Raw genomic sequence first — 22,647 nt, forward strand, 5'->3', positions numbered from 1 at the left:
TTAGATTAGTGTGTGGACGTTAAGCACATCATTTTAACCCCATGCATGTTTTATAACATTTCGTTATCTTGCCTTACCATCACATGATCGAACCATGTTATCTCTTATATTGAATCTGCCTTGTTACTTTTACTTTGCAACCACATTTCTACCCTTGTTATGCCATATGACCATCAAAGTATTTGAAAGTTGTATATATGTATATATGCTGAGATATTTTTGCTTCTTCCTTAAATGTGTTTAAAAAATAAAGTAGTATAAAATATCTTTTGTTTGTACGAATTTTCGAGAACGAAAATTTTTGTAAGGTGGGTGGGATATAACACCCCGAATTTTAAAAAAATTAAATAATAATTTATTATTTTATTTAAAAAATTTATTCTCCTAAAAATAATTAAATTATTTTTATTATTATAATAAAATATTCAAAAAAAATAAATAAAAGCATTATTATTATTATTATTATTATTATTATTATTATTATTATTATTATTATTATTTAGTTTCATTCTATTATTATAATTACTATATTATGTTATATTACTATATTTTCTTATCATTCACGGAACCATTTGGAATCAAAGAAAGAAAGAATGAAGCCATAAGAAAAGAAAAAAGAAGCATGGCTTATATCCATATGTATACATATATAAAACATAACACATGTCTCTTTCCCTTATTAACCAAAGGCACTTAATCATGAGTTATCATCCAATGCCATTTATTATGACCGAATGGATTAAGAAAGAGAAAAGGGAAAGGAAAGGAAACATGACACCTAAACCCTTCCTTTGACACATATCCTTATGCAATGTTTCTATCACCCTTTGATCTTCTTTTTTCAGCTCATAACCGAGTTGAACTTTCAAAAAAGAGAGAGAGAGCCGAGAGTAACCCTTGGGAGAGACCGTGACCTTTCAACATCTTCTTTTTCCGATTTCTTTAAATTCGTACTCCAATAGAAAATCTAATTCAGTAAAAATGTTTGTATCTTCCTCCTTTACGTGTTGGCGTTATTTTTGTCCGGTAGAAGTTGACGGTGACGTAGCTTCTCTTTCCTTTGAGTTCGGCTAACTGGAGTTCTAGGAAGCACAGACGATTTCTGACGCTTTCTCCTTCAGCAACCCAGTCAGAAAGCTTCTCCGGAGCTTTCGATGATTTTGATTTCATACGAAGGTAGGGGATTTTATTTTGAAATTAACTGTTTTAAATTATGAATGCCACGGAAGTCTAGTGGATATTTGCAAATAATTTATGATTGTTTGAAATGACTGAATGATGAGTTTGAATTGAAGCTGTGATTGATATTGATTTTGTGATTGATATTGGTTTTCTGGTTTGAACTCCAGTTGGCCAAACTCAAGGGGTAGAGGAGCTACGTCACCGTCGACTTCCACCGGACAAATATAACGCCAACACGTAGAGGAGGAAGATACGAACACTTTTATCGGATTAGATTTTTTATTGGAGTTACGTATCACAAGAAATCGAAGCCGGAAAGTTTTGGGAAGCTCACGGTTTCTTTCTTCTCTCGGTTCTATCTCTCTTGTACCACTCCAGTATAAAGCATGCAATGCTAATTAGGTGTTAATGATGATGATTTATGGAAAAGGTTACACATAAGGGGTTTAGGTGTCATGAATATATCAATATGTATATATATATTTACAAGCCACGTTTCTTTTCTTTCTTTTGGTTATATGTATATATACATATGCTGAAATGCATATAAGTAAGTTTCTTTTCCTTTTTCCCAAATGGCTTCGGCCACTTCCTTTTTTTTTTTTAACATTATTAATAATAATAATAATAATAATAATAATAATAATAATAATAAAAAGATCAATTTAAACTTTGTCTATTAAAATAATAATTTTTTTTAAAATAACCAATTATTTAATTTTTTAAAAAAAATTCGGAGTTTTACACCCTACCCCACTTATAAAAATTTTCGTCTTCGAAAATTGTTATAAACGAAAATTTTCATCCTAAAAGAAAATTTTGCCCTCAACATTTCCTTTACCTATAAGCAGGTGCGAGTAAACGGTTCTTATCTTATTTTCTAGTCCTCAGGTATATTGTGTATTCTCATCTCGTCTCAACTTACGTATAGCAGTTAAAGAAATACAAAAATGTGACGCACCAGAAACATAAAGTGCAGTTAAGGAGCGAGTCTTAACACAATACTGACCTTGGGTCAGGGAGTCCGAGTACGAGCATCTTCAGTAGTCATTGTAAATACCCTCCTTGGTTGTTGCGATTTAGCTATTCCTCGTACCAACTTTTCTGGACAATTGCTTGCTATATGCCCTGGTTCACCACAGTGGTAGCAGACTCTCAGTCCAAGATAACAAGGCCTACCAGGGTGATTCTTTTCACATTGCCTACACGTTGGGCCTTCCTGACTCTGCTGCTGAGGTTGCTTACCGGTATCCTGCCTTGGCCTATTTCCATTCCCAGTTGTAGAGCGCGTAGGGAAGTTTCTAACTTGTTGGTTCCCTCGCATAGGTACTCCTGGTACCTTAAAATCAACTTTTTGCTGTACCGCATGCCTATGAAAATTATTAAAGTTTCTTGGCGGTAAGCTTGGATGTCCCATCCTTGACGCTGCCATCTTATGTTCACAATCTTCCATCAGCTGACTCTTATTGACAAGCTCTGCGAAATTCCGTATCTCCAGCGGGACTAATGAATGCATCAGCTCGTCGCGAAGTCCTCCTTCGTACTTTAAACACTTCCATTCTTCAAAATCATCTGGGTTTCCCTGACAGATCTTAGAGAATCGGCACAAATCCTCAAATTTTCGAGTATATTCTGCCACTGACATATTCCCCTGCGTCAACTGCATCAGTTCCATTTCTTTAGCATCACGAACAGTTCTAGGAAAATACTTTTTGTAAAATTCCTCCTTAAAAGTATCCCAGTCAATCTCTTCCACCACCTGTCTTAACAAGCGTTGCACTCCATGCCACCAGTGTTCAGCTTCTCCCTCCAGCATATAGGTCGCAAATTCCACGTACTGTCTTTCTGGTACATGTTGCGCTCGCAATGACTTCTCGATACCATGGAACCAATTGTCAGCTTCAGTTGCAACAAGCGTCCCCTTAAACTTGGGCGGATTTACTTTCAGAAAGGTTGCCAGTGTCATGGGGTTATCGTGGTTTCCAGCACCTTCATTATTATTACCGTCTCCACCACGCTCACCATTGCGTCGTCCGTTACGATCTCCGTTCCTCTCCCTTAAACGGTCAATTGCTCGCGTAGTAGCAGTTGCCGTTTCACGCACAGCCTCAGCCATGGTGTTCATCGCAGCTATAAAAGCATCCGCACCTCTCGTCGGTTCCTCTGCAGTTCGTCCCTGTTAGAGCCTTGGGAATGGACTGACTATGCTTTACTGCATACTCTGAGTGTCTGTCATGCAGTAGGACTTATCCCACTGACAAGAGTTTGAGTTTCAAATGCATGATTGTCTATTGATTAATGCTGTTAGTCGACCGTTGCATCTCTCATGGTATTAGGTCTGGCCAACTTAATACTAATGATTCATGTATATGGAAATACTAATGGATTATCATAGACGACATAGAAGTAATAAGTAACGTGAATCGTGGGTTTTGGGAACATTAGGAGTTAATTTCTTGATTCTACTCGATTACGAATCTATTCTTTCAAGATTTGCCGAGAGTTTCTTATTCGAGATTTCTTTCTTAAAAAGTTAACTAATTATTTTTTAACCTTGTTCCTTATTCATATGCTTTCTCATTTGATCCTAATTGCATATGTCCTCTTAAATTTCTTAGATATCTGCCTTGTGTTATTTAAACTCCTCTTCTTGACTCGTATATTCTTTGATGTAATTTTTGGACTTGTTTAATGCATCAAAGTGAATCGTTGAAATCTTTGTGAACCTTGTCCGAGTTGCTTGTTCTTTCTCTAAGGTCTTGTATCTTTTTAGTGACTTGAGATTTGTTTTGATGTCACGTGCGACCGTTATACATAGCAAGTGGTGCGTTAGCTCTTTATGATATGTTTCGTGAACACAAAAGGTGGAGCTTGTAAGCGTGCGACATCACAGGATGTTTTAGGGTTTTGAGTCCCGTGAAGAAGTTTGCGGAAGTTAGATTTTTGACCAGTAATGGGTCGCGAAGTATATGATGAGGTTGAGAATTTCACGAATAATCTGTTTGTTAAAGTACATTTTGGAGTGGCGAATATACCTCAGGTTGAAGTTTGGAATTGAAGCCTACAGTTGGTGTGAGATTAGATTAGTGTGTGGACGTTAAGCACATCATTTTAACCCCATGCATGTTTTATAACATTTCGTTATCTTGCCTTACCATCACATGATCGAACCATGTTATCTCTTATATCGAATCTGCCTTGTTACTTTTACTTTGCAACCACATTTCTACCCTTGTTATGCCATATGACCATCAAAGTATTTGAAAGTTGTATATATGTATATATGCTGAGATATTTTTGCTTCTTCCTTAAATGTGTTTAAAAAATAAAGTAGTATCAAATATCTTTTGTTTGTACGAATTTTCGAGAACGAAAATTTTTGTAAGGTGGGTGGGATATAACACCCCGAATTTTAAAAAAATTAAATAATAATTTATTATTTTATTTAAAAAATTTATTCTCCTAAAAATAATTAAATTAAATTTTATAATACTTTGAATTTAAAATTTATTAAAATTTTTAAATTATTTTTATTATTATAATAAAATATTCAAAAAAAATAAATTAAAGAATTATTATTATTATTATTATTATTATTATTATTATTATTATTATTATTATTATTATTTAGTTTCATTCTATTATTATAATTACTATATTATGTTATATTACTATATTTTCTTATCATTCACGGAACCATTTGGAATCAAAGGAAGAAAGAATGAAGCCATAAGAAAAGAAAAAAGAAGCATGGCTTATATCCATATGTATGCATATATAAAACATAACACATGTCTCTTTCCCTTATTAACCAAAGGCACTTAATCATGAGTTATCATCCAATGCCATTTATTATGACCGAATGGATTAAGAAAGAGAAAAGGGAAAGGAAAGGAAACATGACACCTAAACCCCTCCTTTGACACATATCCTTATGCAATGTCAATATTGGGTTTCAGTTTTTGAGAAAATTCCAAAAGAAAATCTTTTTTGTTAATAATCAGAATCATTCATCAAAGAATACCTAGTAATAATAATCACATAATTAGTAATAGTAATAAATATTACACAAAAGCGACTCAACACATAAACTTAACTCAAATAAGACTAATAATCGTCCACAACTTCGAACTGAGTCTTCGAACCTGTGTCACTGAAAGGGTGAAAAATTTTGGGGTGAGAACAAACCACGCGTTCTCAGTAAGGGATGGGAATGCCGTAAGAGTAATGTAATAAATTGCAAATAATTAACTTTACTTAATAAAACTATATTTTTATCAAACCTTTTGAAAATATTTTTTACTATTACTTTATATAATTAATTACCTTCTTTAAATTCCGAACTCAAGACAAATCTCAATCACAACCTCAGTTCTTAGTCACCTCAATACACAAACTAATAGCACAAAAAACAAATCAACACACAAAGAAATAGCAATAAGACAAATAGCACAATCACAGAGAGACAAGATAAGCTAACACAATCAAATGCAAATGTGCAAACAATGATGATGCATGTCTAGTCCTATCGCAGGTAATGAGCTCATTTGTCGGTTTCGACCCGCACCCGACGCAATCCGACTCGCAAGTCAGATAAGGCATTCCAGCGGCATAACCTCTGCAAGTTTCTACTTCTTGCAGGCGCTGATTCTCCAGCTGAAAAGTATGCCGAACATGACCTCTGCAAGTACTTGGAAATGAACTGACTATGCTTCACTGCATACTCTGAATGTCTATCATGCAGTAGGACTTGTCCTAGTGACAAAAATTTGAGTTTCAGATGCATGATTGTCTATTGATTAATGCTGTTAGTCGACCGTTGCATCTCTCATGGTATTAGGTCTGGCCAACTTAATACTAATGATTCATGTATATGGAAACACTAATAGATTATCATAGACAAAATAGAAATAATAGGTTATGCGAATCAAGAGGTTTGGGAACGTTAGAAGTTACGTCCTAGGGGTTGGATTCGTTTACTCTTTATTCGTGCTAGGTAACTTGGTGTCATCTTTTCTTTCACTATTTATTCATTTATTTTTCATCTCCTCCATCCCTTGTTTTAATTCTTTTCAAAACCAGATTTGATTATCCATCCTTATCATTATTTGTATACTTCTTCATAAATCCTTACCCTTCGATCTGATTTTGAGTTTCTTTCAATGCAACGCATAATTCTCAGTATCTACATTTGTTTTGTATTCCTTTGATTAAACATGAGCTTGTTTATGTCATGAGCAATTTCTAGATGTGACAAGCAAATACAATAGTTCTGCGAGATACGGTTGTCACAAAAAACAGACTGTTCTCTTCGTTGAAATGGCCTAAAGAAAATAGATCGCTTGCAGATGGATCTTTTCTGAACTTTTATCCTTGACATTGCTTATATTCTTCTTCGAGCATCTTGTACCCTTTGATTTTGAGCTAGATTTGGGACAATAATCAATCTTTAATTCTTCACAGACATTGTCATGAACCTTGGTTATCTATATTTGTGAACCTGGTAATTCAGCTTGAATTTGCTTCGACTTATGTTACTACCTTTTTTTTTATTGTTCCTGTCCAAGTTCTTTTCTCAGATTTCTCCTTAGGATACAATTTAACTCTCTTTCTGACGGATTTTCTATTTTGTGCACTCATGTTTGATTTCGATTCTACTCATCTTTTCAAATTCTTGTAACCATTATCTGTGATGTTCAATCATTCTCTTTCTGGATTTTGAATTTCTTTGTTTAAACTTGAGCTTATTTGCTAAAATTGCAAGTCTTTGGATTCTAAGTTTAACTTGCATTAAACCTCTCATAAAACCACTGCACCACACTACACTTTTTCAATCATTTTCATGCGATATTATTTTCCTCACGTTTGAAAACTAAACATGTTAAATCTTTTTGTTTTTCTTTGACATGTTTAAAAAGGAAGAATACATGAATCTTTTCCATCTTATATCAATTTTCGAGGACGAAAATTTTTATAAGGTGGGTGGAATATAACACCTCGAATTTTTAAAAAATTAAATAAGTAGTTATTCATAATTTATTATTTTATTTAAAAAAAAGAGAGAAATTATTATTATTATTATTATTATTATTATTATTATTATTATTATTATTATTATTATTGACCGAAGCCATTAAGATAGTAAAGTTAAGAAAAGCCAACACATGGCTTATGCATGCATGCATGTATATTATTAAACCAATGATATTCCTTCCATGACACATATTTGTTTATATATATATAAACTAACGACACCTAAGCTTCCTAATCTTTATTAATCATCATCTTCAGCATCTCATTTCTCCCTTTTAGCGTTAAGAAAGAAAAGAATGCACCGAGAGAGAAAGAAAACCGTGAGAGAGAATGAGAGAAATCATGGCACCGTAAAACTTCTGGTTTCGATTTCTTGAGATTCGTAACTCCAATTAAAAATTCAGTCCGGTAAAAGTGTTCGTATCTTTCTTCTTTACATATTGGTATTATTTTTGTCCGGTAGAAGTTGATGGTGATGTAACTCCTCTTTCTCTTGAGTTCGGCCAATTGGAATTCTAGGAGGCACAGACGATTTCTGGCGTTTTTCTCTTTAGCAGCTCGGACGAAAAGTTTCTCCAGAATTTTCGTTGTTGTAATTTCTGTACGGAGGTAGGGTTTTAATAAATTTTCACCGGCTAAATTGGTATTTGATAAGTGAATTGATGTTGTGATTACCTGTCGATTTAATTTATATTGATATTTGTGATAAGTTTGAGGTTTGAAGGATTTAAGTGCAGCCAGGAACTGAGTTATTCTGATGATTGTGATTTCTGGATTACGGTAGGATAATTTGAAAATGTTAAAAGTTGCCGGTTTGATTTATTGAAAATGATTTGAGAAGAGTGTGGAAAATAGTTTGGATGGAACCCGAAAAGGATGGCAGAGTCCGGATTTTAGGGGAGGTGCCGCCAAGATTTTGTTATAAACCTTAAGAATTTATTTGAAATTTTATTTACAAGAAAAGATTGGATTTGAGAAATTGTATTATTTGATTTTCGATTTGTTCAAAAAATAGTTATATGTCGAATTTAATTTATTTAAGAAAAGTATATATTCTGAGTTCGATTTATTTAGAAAAGAATTATTTTATGATTTTAAATTATTTAAGAAAAGTACTATGTTTAAGTTTGATTTGAAAATGAAAAGGGACTGATGTTTTGAATTTGACTCGAGAATTTTATTTGGAGGAATTTTAGTGAACTTCAAAAGTAATTGAGTTTTTATTGAATGATTCCATTTGGCGACATCTTGGAAAATGTTAAAGAATTTGTGTTAAAAAGAAAAGGGGGATTAGTTTTGGTTTTAAAAGAAAAAGAGAAGACAAACCGGCACGTGTGATTATGAAATAATTAAAAGGTCACAAGAGGGTGACGGAAAGTAAATATTTATAGTGTTGATGTGAAAATGTTAAGCCGTGAGCTTTATGTGAGAAATTGTACGGGAATGCCCGTGTATAGGGAATGGCTTCCAGGAGAAAGTGTCACATGCTTCAGCTGGAGAATCAGCGCCTGCAAGTACTTGCAGAGGTCATGTTCGGCATACTTCAGCTGGAGAATCAGCGCCTGCAAAAAGTAGAAACTTGCAGAGGTTATGCCGCTGGAATGCCTTATCTGACTTGCGAGTCGGATTGCGTCGGGTGCGGGTCGAAACTGACAAATGAGGTCATTACCTGCGATAGGAATAGACATGCATCATGCTTGTTTGCGCATATCTCTGTGCTACGTAACTCTGTGATTGTGTGTGTGTGCTGCATGACTGATTGACTTCTGAGTTCTTTTATTATTCATGCTTATAAGTGTTTTGTTGTTAGTTACGGTCGGTTAATAATGGCAAAATGAACTTAACTTTTAACCCCGACCCTACTAAGAACTTCCCAGTTCTTACCCCCCTACTCCACCCCTTTCAGCTACAGGTGCAAAGGCTCATTGTCAAGCTGCGAGAGCACAGAGGAATATGTTTATAAGTTGAGTTGTTAGGATTTATTTTCCCCTCGCCTTGTTAGTTAGAGTTTTTAGAGGGGTAGGATTTGTTTTTAGGAATCTTGAAATAAATTTATGTATTTAATACTATGTGAATATATATACTTTTGTGATTTAGTGGCGTAAAATAAACCTGATTATTAAACCTGATTATTATATACTATCTTTATTTAATATTGAGCCTTCGTGAATACGAACCGAAACTTTAATTAAGAAAACGAAAAGAGACTTTATTTTACGCCACTAAATCACAAAAGTATATATATTCAAATAGTATTAAATACATAAACTTATTTCAAGATTCCCAAAAACAAATCCTACCCCTCTAAAAACTCTAACTAACAAGGCGAGGGGAAAACAAATCCTAACAACTCAACTTATAAACATATTCCTCTGTGCTCCCGTAACTTGACAATGAGCCTTTGCACCTGTAGCTGAAAGGGGTGGAGGTAGGGGGTAAGAACTGGGAAGTTCTTAGTAGGGTCGGGGTTAGAAGTTAAGTTCATTTTGCCATTATTAACCGACCGCAACTAACAACAAAACACTTATAAGCATGAATAATAAAAGAACTCAGAAGTCAATCAGTCATGCAGCACACACACACAATCACAGAGTTACATAGCACAGAGATATGCGCAAACAAGCATGATGCATGTCTATTCCTATCGCAGGTAATGAGCTCATTTGTCGGTTTCGACCCGCACCCGACGCAATCCGACTCGCAAGTCAGATAAGGCATTCCAGCGGCATAACCTCTGCAAGTTTCCACTTCTTGCAGGCGCTGATTCTCCAGCTGAAGTATGCCGAACATGACCTCTGCAAGTACTTGCAGGTGCTGATTCTCCAGCTGAAGCATGTGCCACTTTCTCCTAGAAACCATTCCATATACACGAAATTCCCATACAATTACTCACACATCAAGCCCACGGCTTAACTTTTCACAACGACACTATAACTATTTACTCTCCGTCACCCTCTTGTGACCTTTTAATTATTTCATAAGTACACGTGCCGATTTATCTTCTCTTTTTCTTTTAAAACTAAAACCACATCTTTATGCCGTTCTCCAAAATCTTTAAAACAATTAATAATCCAACCGACTCCAGCAGCAAAAACATTTCTTTAATAATTCAAAATCAGTTAATATATTTCTTAAAGCTTTTGAAAATTTCATTTCTTACTCCCAAAATAATCAAAGCATCCCAGCTAGTTGTTCATACATAACTGAATCAAAATCTCAAGCAAACAACAATAATTCAACAATAATTTAACATAAACTCATTCAAATTCAAGCAATAATCAACTAAATCAACATTCACTTATCAAACTCATATTTAATTATTATAAAGTTACCAAACCCTACCTCCATACGAAATCAAACTAACGGGACCTCTGAAAAAGTTTTCTGACCGAATTGCTGAAGGAAAAAGCGTCAGAAATCGTCTGTGATTCCTAGAATTCCTGTTAACCGAACTCAAGGGGTAGGGGAGCTACGTCACCGTCGACTTCCACCGAACAAAAATAACGTCAATGCGTAGAGAAGGAAGATACAAACACTTTTACCGGATTAGATTTTCTATTGGAGTTACGGATTTTAAGAAATTAAAACCAAAAGCTCTCGGTTTCATGGAGCTTACGTCCCTCTCTCTCTATTTCTTTTCCAAGTGGTTCGGTGAAGAAGTAAAGGGAACGACGAATAATGGAATGAAAGGTGATCATGTGTCATTAGTGCTTTGCTTATATAAAGGAAACGTGGCATTCGTTTATATATATATATACATGCATAAATTTCATTTTCTTTTCTTTTGTTTCTTCAGAAGGCTTCGGTAATAATAATAATAATAATAATAATAATAATAATAATAATAATAATTATAATAATAATAATAATAATAATAATAATATGAATAAATAGTTTTTTTAAAAATTACATCTCAATATAATATATTAGTTTATAAATAGTTAACTATTTAATTTTAAAAAAATACGGGATCTTACATCTTATCCCACTTATAAAAATTTTCGTCCTCGAAAATTGATATAAATTGAAAAAGTTTCATACTAACTTTCCTTTTAAGCATGTGTTATGTTTTATATATGCATACATATGGATATAAGCCATGCTTCTTTTTTCTTTTCTTATGGCTTTATTCTTTCTTCCTTTGATTCTAAATGGTTCCGTGAATGATAAGAAAATATAGTAATATAACATAATATAGTAATTATAATAATAGAATGAAACTAAATAATAATAATAATAGTAATAATAATAATAATAATAATAATAATAATTCTTTTATTTATTTTTTTTGAATATTTTATTATAATAATAAAAATAATTTAAAAATCTTAATAAATTTTAAATTCAAAGTATTATAAAATTTAATTAAATTATTTTTAGGAGAATAAATTTTTTAAATAAAATAATAAATTATTATTTAATTTTTTTAAAATTCGAGGTGTTATATCCCACCCACCTTACAAAAATTTTCGTTCTCGAAAATTCGTACAAACAAAAGATATTTCATACTACTTTATTTTTTAAACACATTTAAGGAAGAAGCAAAAATATCTCAGCATATATACATATATACAACTTTCAAATACTTTGATGGTCATATGGCATAACAAGGGTAGAAATGTGGTTGCAAAGTAAAAGTAACAAGGCAGATTCGATATAAGAGATAACATGGTTCGATCATGTGATGGTAAGGCAAGATAACGAAATGTTATAAAACATGCATGGGGTTAAAATGATGTGCTTAACGTCCACACACTAATCTAATCTCACACCAACTGTAGGCTTCAATTCCAAACTTCAACCTGAGGTATATTCGCCACTCCAAAATGTACTTTAACAAACAGATTATTCGTGAAATTCTCAACCTTATCATATACTTCGCGACCCATTACTGGTCAAAAATCTAACTTCCGCAAACTTCTTCACGGGACTCAAAACCCTAAAACATCCTGTGATGTCGCACGCTTACAAGCTCCACCTTTTGTGTTCACGAAACATATCATAAAGAGCTAACGCACCACTTGCTATGTATAACGGTTGCACGTGACATCAAAACAAATCTCAAGTCACTAAAAAGATACAAGACCTTAGAGAAAGAACAAGCAACTCGGACAAGGTTCACAAAGATTTCAACGATTCACTTTGATGCATTAAACAAGTCCAAAAATTACATCAAAGAATATACGAGTCAAGAAGAGGAGTTTAAATAACACAAGGCAGATATCTAAGAAATTTAAGAGGACATATGCAATTAGGATCAAATGAGAAAGCATATGAATAAGGAACAAGGTTGAAAAATAATTAGTTAACTTTTTAAGAAAGAAATCTCGAATAAGAAACTCTCGGCAAATCTTGAAAGAATAGATTCGTAATCGAGTAGAATCAAGAAATTAACTCCTAATGTTCCCAAAACCCACGATTCACGTTACTTATTACTTCTATGTCGTCTATGATAATCCATTAGTATTTCCATATACATGAATCATTAGTATTAAGTTGGCCAGACCTAATACCATGAGAGATGCAACGGTCGACTAACAGCATTAATCAATAGACAATCATGCATTTGAAACTCAAACTCTTGTCAGTGGGATAAGTCCTACTGCATGACAGACACTCAGAGTATGCAGTAAAACATAGTCAGTCCATTCCCAAGGCTCTAAAATGAGCTCATGATCGTACTAAAAGTCCGAGTGCTACTTACCTCTAAACCTTTTTATTATATACTATCTTTATTTAATATTGAGCCTTCGCGAATACGAACCGAAACTTTAATTAAGAAAACGAAAAGAAACTTTATTTAACGCCACTAAATCACAAAAGTATATATATTCACATAGTATTAAATACATAAACTTATTTCAAGATTCCTAAAAACAAATCCTACCCCTCTAAAAACTCTAACTAACAAGGCGAGGGGAAAACAAATCCTAACAACTCAACTTATAAACATATTCCTCTGTACTCCCGTAACTTGACAATGAGCCTTTGCACCTGTAGCTGAAAGGGGTGGAGGTAGGGGGTAAGAACTGGGAAGTTCTTAGTAGGGTCGGGGTTAGAAGTTAAGTTCATTTTGCCATTATTAACCGACCGCAACTAACAACAAAACACTTATAAGCATGAATAATAAAAGAACTCAGAAGTCAATCAGTCATGCAGCACACACACACAATCACAGAGTTACATAGAACAGAGATATGCGCAAACAAGCATGATGCATGTCTATTCCTATCACAGGTAATGAGCTCATTTGTCGGTTTCGACCCGCACCCGACGCAATCCGACTCGCAAGTCAGATAAGGCATTCCAGCGGCATAACCTCTGCAAGTTTCTACTTTTTGCAGGCGCTGATTCTCCAGCTGAAGTATGCCGAACATGACCTCTGCAAGTACTTGCAGGCGCTGATTCTCTAGCTGAAGCATGTGACACTTTCTCCTGGAAGCCATTCCCTATACACGGGCATTCCCGTACAATTTCTCACATAAAACTCACGGCTTAACATTTTCACATCAACACTATAAATATTTACTTTCCGTCACCCTCTTGTGACCTTTTAATTATTTCATAATCACACGTGCCGGTTTGTCTTCTCTTTTTCTTTTAAAACCAAAACTAATCCCCCTTTTCTTTTTAACACAAATTCTTTAACATTTTCCAAGATGTCGCCAAATAGAATCATTCAATAAAAACTCAATTACTTTTAAAGTTCACTAAAATTCCTCCAAATAAAATTCTCGAGTCAAATTCAAAACATCAGTCCCTTTTCATTTTCAAATCAAACTTAAACATAGTACTTTTCTTAAATAATTTAAAATCATAAAATAATTCTTTTCTAAATAAATCGAACTTAGAATATATACTTTTCTTAAATAAATTAAATTCGACATATAACTATTTTCTGAATAAATCGAAAATCAAATAATACAATTTCTCAAATCCAATCGTTTCTTCTAAATAAAATTTCAAATAAATTCTTAAGGTTTATAACAAAATCTTGGCGGCACCTCCCCTAAAATCCGGACTCTGCCACCCTTCTCGGGTTCCATCCAAACTATTTTCCACACTCTTCTCAAATCATTTTCAATAAATCAAACCGGCAACTTTTAACATTTTCAAATTATCCTACCGTAATCCAGAAATCATAATCATTAGAATAACTCAGTTCCTGGCTGCACTTAAATCTTTCAAACCTCAAACTTATCATAAATATCAATATAAATTAAATTGACAGGTAATCACAACATCAATTCACTTATCAAATACCAATTTAACCGGTGAAAATTTATTAAAACCCTACCTCCGTACAGAAATTACAACAACGAAAACTCTAGAGAAACTTTTCGTCCGAGCTGCTAAAGAGAAAAACGCCAGAAATCGTCTGTGCCTCCTAGAACTCCAATTGGTCGAACTCAAGAGAAAGAGGAGTTACATCACCATCAACTTCTACCGGACAAAAATAATACCAATATGTAAAGAAGAAAGATACGAACACTTTTACCGGACTGGATTTTTAATTGGAGTTACGAATCTCAAAAAATCGAAACCAGAAGTTTTACGGTACCATGGTTTCTCTCATTCTCTCTCATGCACGGTTTTCTTTCTCTCTCGGTGCATTCTTTTCTTTCTTAACGCTAAAAGGGAGAAATGAGATGCTGAAGATGATGATTAATAAAAATTAGGAAGCTTAGGTGTCGTTAGTTTATATATATATAAACAAATATGTGTCATGGAAGGAATATCATTGGTTTAATAATATACATGCATGCACGCATAAGCCATGTGTTGGCTTTTCTTAACTTTACTATCTTAATGGCTTCGGTCAATAATAATAATAATAATAATAATAATAATAATAATAATAATAATAATAATTTCTCTCTTTTTTTTAAATAAAATAATAAATTATGAATAACTACTTATTTAATTTTTTAAAAATTCGAGGTGTTATATTCCACCCACCTTATAAAAATTTTCGTCCTCGAAAATTGATATAAGATGGAAAAGATTCATGCATTTTTCCTTTTTAAACATGTCAAAGAAAAACAAAAAGATTTAACATGTTCAGTTTTCAAACGTGAGGAAAATAATATCGCATGAAAATGATTGAAAAAGTGTAGTGTGGTGCAGTGGTTTTATGAGAGGTTTAATGCAAGTTAAACTTAGAATCCAAAGACTTGCAATTTTAGCAAAAAAGCTCAAGTTTGAACAAAGAAATTCAAAATCCAAAAAGAGAATGATTGAACATCACAGATAATGGTTACAAGAATTTGAAAAGATGAGTAGAATCGAAATCAAACATGAGTGCACAAAATAGAAAATCCGTCAGGAAGAGAGTTAAATTGTATCCTAAAGAGAAATCTGAGAAAAGAACTTGGACAGGAACAATAAAAGAAAAGGTAGTAACATAAGTCGAAGCAAATTCAAGCTGAATTACCAGGTTCACAAATATAGATAACCAAGATTCATGACAATGTTTGTGAAGAATTAAAGATTGATTATTGTCCCAAATCTAGCTCAAAATCAAAGGGTACAAGATGCTCGAAGAAGAATATAAGCAATGTCAAGAATAAAAGTTCAGAAAAGATCCATCTGCAAGCGATCTATTTCCTTTAGGCCATTTCAACGAAGAGAACAGTCTGTTTTTTGTGACAACCGTATCTCGCAGAACTATCGTATTTGCTTGTCACATCTAGAAATTGCTCATGACATAAACAAGCTCATGTTTAATCAAAGAAATACAAAACAAATGTAGATACTGAGAATTATGCGTTGCATTGAAAGAAACTCAAAATCAGATCGAAGGGTAAGGATTTATGAAGAAGTATACAAATAATGATAAGGATGGATAATCAAATCTGGTTTTGAAAAGAATTAAAACAAGGGATGGAGGAGATGAAAAATAAATGAATAAATAGTGAAAGAAAAGATGACACCAAGTTACTTAGCACGAGTAAAGAGTAAACGAATCCAACCCCTAGGACGTAACTTCTAACGTTCCCAAACCTCTTGATTCGCATAACCTATTATTTCTATTTTGTCTATGATAATCTATTAGTGTTTCCATATACATGAATCATTAGTATTAAGTTGGCCAGACCTAATACCATGAGAGATGATTTACTATAATCTCATGATATTAAGTTTGGCCAACTTAATACTGATGATTTGTGTTTACGAAAACACTAATGGGTTATCATGGGCGAAATAGAAGTAATAGGTAATGCGAATCACGGGATTTGGGAACGTTAGAGGTTAAGTTTTAGGGGTAAGCTTCGTTTCAACGTATAATCCTTACTTGTGCTAATGTAGCTTGAAGTCATCTCTTCCTTGATTGTTTGTAGTGAAATTCTTTGTTTCGAACTTCTTTCTTGAGATGTGTTTTGAATAACTCCCGACCATATCTTGTGATTCATAAGATATGATTTCTCTCACGTTTGAAAAAATTGAACATGTTAAATCTTTCTGTTTTTCTTTGACATGTTTAAAAGGAAAGTTAGTATGAAACTTTTTCAATTTATATCAATTTTCGAGGACGAAAATTCTTATAAGTGGGATAGGATGTAAGATCCCGTATTTTTTTAAAATTAAATAGTTAACTATTTATAAATTAATATATTATATTGAGATGTATTTTTTAAGAAAACTATTTATTATTATTATTATTATTATTATTATTATTATTATTATTATTATTACTACCGAAGCCTTCTGAAGAAACAAAAGAAAAGAAAATGAAATTTATGCATGTATATATATATATAAACCAATGCCACGTTCCCTTTATATAAGCAAAGCACTAATGACACATGATCACCTTTCATTCCATTATTCATCATTCCCTTTACTTCTTCACCGAACCACTTGGAAAAGAAATAGAGAGAGAGGGACGTAAGCTCCATGAAACCGAGAGCTTTTGGTTTTAATTTCTTGAAATCCGTAACTCCAATAGAAAATCTAATCCGGTAAAAGTGTTTGTATCTTCCTTCTCTACGCGTTGACGTTATTTTTGTCCGGTGGAAGTCGACGGTGACGTAGCTCCCCTACCCCTTGAGTTCGGTTAACTGGAGTTCTAGGAAGCACAGACGATTTCTGACGCTTTTTCCTTCAGCAGTTCGGTCAGAAAACTTTTTCGAAGGTCCCGTTAGTTTGATTTCGTATGGAGGTAGGGTTTGGTAACTTTATAATAATTAAATATGAGTTTGATAAGTGAATGTTGATTTAGTTGATTATTGCTTGAATTTGAATGAGTTTATGTTAAATTATTGTTGTTTGCTTGGGATTTTGATTCAGTTATGTATGAACAACTAGCGGGGATGCTTTGATTATTTTGGGAGTAAGAAATGAAATTTTCAAAAGCTTTAAGAAATATATTAACTGATTTTGAATTATTAAAGAAATGTTTTTGCTGCTGGAGTCGGTTGGATTATTAATTGTTTTAAAGATTTTGGAGAATGGCATAAAGATGTGGTTTTAGTTTTAAAAGAAAAAGAGAAGATAAATCGGCACGTGTACTTATGAAATAATTAAAAGGTCACAAGAGGGTGACGGAGAGTAAATAGTTATAGTGTCGTTGTGAAAAGTTAAGCCGTGGGCTTGATGTGTGAGTAATTGTATGGGAATTTCGTGTATATGGAATGGCTTCCAGGAGAAAGTGGCACATGCTTCAGCTGGAGAATCAGCACCTGCAAGTACTTGCAGAGGTCATGTTCGGCATATTTCAGCTGGAGAATCAGCGCCTGCAAGAAGTGGAAACTTGCAGAGGTTATGACGCTGGAATGCCTTATCTGACTTGCGAGTCGGATTGCGTCGGGTGCGGGTCAAAACCGACAAATGAGCTCATTACCTGCGATAGGAATAGACATGCATCATGCTTGTTTGCGCATATCTCTGTGCTATGTAACTCTGTGATTGTGTGTGTGTGCTGCATGACTGATTGACTTCTGAGTTCTTTTATTATTCATGCTTATAAGTGTTTTGTTGTTAGTTGCGGTCGGTTAATAATGGCAAAATGAACTTAACTTCTAACCCCGATCCTACTAAGAACTTCCCAGTTCTTACCCCCTACCTCCACCCCTTTCAGCTACAGGTGCAAAGGCTCATTGTCAAGTTACGGGAGCACAGAGGAATATGTTTATAAGTTGAGTTGTTAGGATTTGTTTTCCCCTCGCCTTGTTAGTTAGAGTTTTTAGAGGGGTAGGATTTGTTTTTGGGAATCTTGAAATAAGTTTATGTATTTAATACTATGTGAATATATATACTTTTGTGATTTAGTGGCGTAAAATAAAGTCTCTTTTCGTTTTCTTAATTAAAGTTTCGGTTCGTATTCGCGAAGGCTCAATATTAAATAAAGATAGTATATAATAAAAAGGTTTAGAGGTAAGTAGCACTCGGACTTTTAGTACGATCATGAGGTGCTAAAAGTCCGAGTTAAGCTATTTCCTTATTAGTCATAAACGAAAAGTTCGAAAAAGTGGCACATGCTTTAAGAAATGAAATTTTCAAAAGCTTTAAGAAATATATTAACTGATTTTAAATTATTAAAGAAATGTTTTCCAGGAGAAAGTGGCACATGCTTCAGCTGGAGAATCAGCACCTGCAAGTACTTGCAGAGGTCATGTTCGGCATATTTCAGCTGGAGAATCAGCGCCTGCAAGAAGTGGAAACTTGCAGAGGTTATGCCGCTGGAATGCCTTATCTGACTTGCGAGTCGGATTGCGTCGGGTGCGAGTCGAAACCGACAAATGAGCTCATTACCTGCGATAGGAATAGACATGCATCATGCTTGTTTGCGCATATCTCTGTGCTATGTAACTCTGTGATTGTGTGTGTGTGTTTATATATATATATAAACTAACGACACCTAAGCTTCCTAATCTTTATTAATCATCATCTTCAGCATCTCATTTCTCCCTTTTAGCGTTAAGAAAGAAAAGAATGCACCGAGAGAGAAAGAAAACCATGAGAGAGAATGAGAGAAACCATGGCACCGTAAAACTTCTGGTTTCGATTTCTTGAGATTCGTAACTCCAATTAAAAATCCAGTCCAGTAAAAGTGTTTGTATCTTTCTTCTTTACACATTGGTATTATTTTTGTCCGGTAGAAGTTGATGGTGATGTAACTCCTCTTTCTCTTGAGTTCGGCCAATTGGAGTTCTAGGAGGCACAGACGATTTCTGGCGTTTTTCTCTTTAGCAGCTCGGACGAAAAGTTTCTCCAGAGTTTTCGTTGTTGTAATTTCTGTACGGAGGTAGGGTTTTAATAAATTTTCACCGGTTAAATTGGTATTTAATAAGTGAATTGATGTTGTGATTACCTGTCGATTTAATTTATATTGATATTTGTGATAAGTTTGAGGTTTGAAGGACGTAACTTCTAACGTTCCCAAACCTCTTGATTCGCATAACCTATTATTTCTATTTTGTCTATAATAATCTATTAGTGTTTCCATATACATGAATCATTAGTATTAAGTTGGCCAGACCTAATACCATGAGAGATGCAACGGTCGACTAACAGCATTAATCAATAGACAATCATGCATCTGAAACTCAAATTTTTGTAACCATTATCTGTGATGTTCAATCATTCTCTTTCTGGATTTTGAATTTCTTTGTTCAAACTTGAGCTTATTTGCTAAAATTGCAAGTCTTTGGATTCTAAGTTTAACTTGCATTAAACCTCTCATAAAACCACTGCACCACACTACACTTTTTCAATCATTTTCATGCGATATTATTTTCCTCACGTTTGAAAACTGAACATGTTAAATCTTTTTGTTTTTCTTTGACATGTTTAAAAAGGAAGAATGCATGAATCTTTTCCATCTTATATCAATTTTCGAGGACGAAAATTTTTATAAGGTGGGTGGGATATAACACCTCGAATTTTTAAAAAATTAAATAAAGATAGTATATAATAAAAAGGTTTAGAGGTAAGTAGCACTCGAACTTTTAGTACGATCATGAGGTGCTAAAAGTTAGGGTGTTACAATGTTACTCTAAATTTTATATTTTATAAATATTTTATTTAAATATAATTTTTTTAACATAAAAATGTATTATTTTTAATAATATCATAATTTTATATTTTTTAATTATTCTAAATAAATATTTTATCAAATACTAATTAAAGCTATTCTTCCATTTTCTTTTACTAATCTATTTTCTAACTATTATATAAAATTAAAATCGTATTAATGAATTTAATATTAAAATTAATTTGACTTTTTATTATTTAGAGTATTTTTCAATCAATAATTTTATACTCTTTACTTTTTTTTTCAGTTTCATTTTGAATTTTAATTTAGTATTCAAAGGTAGTGAAATTCCATTGATACGGAAATAAAGTTACAAAAGGGTCCATAGGGTATAATAAGTAAAATAATGTGATACCCACATTGCAACATCCAAATGAAACAACTTAAGATCTAAAATGTTTATCTTTCTCTTTCTCGCCGTCTATTATATTATCTATTCTATTATATAAAAATCGAATTTTTACCTTTAACAATAGAATCAATGTAGCATGCTTCTGCTTTATTTTGTTTAACTCATTAAAGTCAATTCGTTATGATGAATTAATTATATCAACTAATTGATTTGAATAGATATTTAAGTATCACACAATTTAAAATTATGTATATTAATTATTTGATTTAATTTTTATGATATATAAATTTAAGGAATAAATTAAAATAAGATAATTTATTACTTATTTAAATTGAATACAACAAATATAAATTAATTTAGTTAAAAATTTACTATTTTCTAATCTTCTATACATAAAAATGACAAAACAAAATTATAAAAAAAAGTCTTTTTTTCACTTTTGCTATTTTAGTTTTATTTTCTTTGCTTTTTTTATGTATAATTTTATTTTATATTAACTTTATTTATTCAATAATAAAATATACTCATATTAATTCTATCATATAATAATATATTTTTCTCCTATATTAATCAAAGAATTTCAATAGTTATCAACTACATCTAATAGAATGACTGAGAAGTGAGAACTACGAGAAATTAAACCCAGGTTCAAAAAGCTGAAACAAAGAAAAGAAAACAGTAAATATATGATTAGCGAAAAATGTATAATAATGACAAAATATACTAAAACTGAATTTTTTCTTCAACTAATAAAAGTGAGGTGTTAATTCCTCATGAATGTATTTTTTCTCTAAAATGAAATCACTATTTTCTTTTCTAAATTTATTTTAGAAAAATATATTTATTATAATTTTATTACAATTAACATTTAACGAATAATGCATTATTATACTAATTTAGAGAAATATTTTTATTATAATTATATAAAGTCAATATTTAATACATTATCAACTAATAAAAGTGAGGTGTCAATTCCTTATGAATTCATTTTTCCTCCAAAATGAAAGAACTATTCTCTCTTCTAAATTTATTTTAGAAAAATATATTTATTATAATTATATTACAATATTACAATTAACATTTAATGAATAATGCATAATTATAATAATTTAGAAAAATAAAATAAAGTCCAGTAATTTATCTTCCGACTGCACAAGTGTATAGAATAACTTTTAAGAATGAGTCATGTATAGTAAATACGGTCGATGATTGTAAAACTGTATACTAACATTGATATAATATTATTTCAGGTATATATTTTGCAGGCATCAAAGAAAAGTGTTGAGTTATTTTTTAGTAGATTTAAATTATTTATTGTTTATTAAAAAATTTTGTGCATTAGAATTCTCTAATAATTTATTATTTATTTTGATTTAATTTTGATATGTTCTTACTTGACAGTAAAACAACGTATAAAAATTTGTTGGTGGGTCTAAGTATTATTAAGTTATTTATGGTCACATTGAGTATATATGTTTGATTTATTGAAGAAAGTAGATTACTAAAACCAATTAATAACTATTTTAAAGTTAATATATTTAACACTAGCTTAAGAAAAAACAAATAATACATAACATGTTATATTTTTATTAATCAAATTATTATAATTTAAATTAATCTTAACAAAATAATTTAAAATTATAATTTCAATTTTATCACGTGCATCACATGGGTTAATACACTTGTTTCAATTAAGAAAGTGACATGTGGCACATTTTTGTTGTAAAATTAGTAAGGAGGAGAAAAAAATTCCTTAATTTTAGAGAAAAAGATTTGATTTCAATTACAATGAAAAGATAATATGTGACACATTTTGGTTGTAAAATTAAATATATATAATAGATGTGTTATCTAGTTTTTGGAAATTCTATGAATCATGGTTGGATCTGGAACAATGGTTGAAGTAAAGCAAATCGTACAGCCCAGTTCTTATTTAGCTTGAGCTCAAATACCCTCTGATAATTGATTTCTTAATATGTTCAAATAGAGATGTTAATACTTCAAACAGTAATAACAATAAATAAAAACAAACAAACAAACAAGC

At 32.2% G+C, this 22,647-nt stretch overlaps 1 long non-coding RNA gene across 1 annotated transcript; it reads left to right on the plus strand.

Annotated features, from left to right (window-relative positions):
• The first annotated feature begins 677 nt into the window (after nt 1–677).
• Nucleotides 678–1,744, plus strand: LOC148573041 (uncharacterized). Its single transcript, XR_015905320.1, has 2 exons — nt 678–1,176; nt 1,350–1,744. It is a non-coding gene; the product is annotated as an uncharacterized LOC148573041 (long non-coding RNA).
• Nucleotides 1,745–22,647: the final 20,903 nt, after the last annotated feature.

Source organism: Arachis ipaensis, chromosome B2, assembly GCF_059453495.1.
Source record: "Arachis ipaensis isolate K30076 ecotype BB chromosome B2, ASM5945349v1, whole genome shotgun sequence".
NCBI lineage: Eukaryota > Viridiplantae > Streptophyta > Magnoliopsida > Fabales > Fabaceae > Arachis > Arachis ipaensis.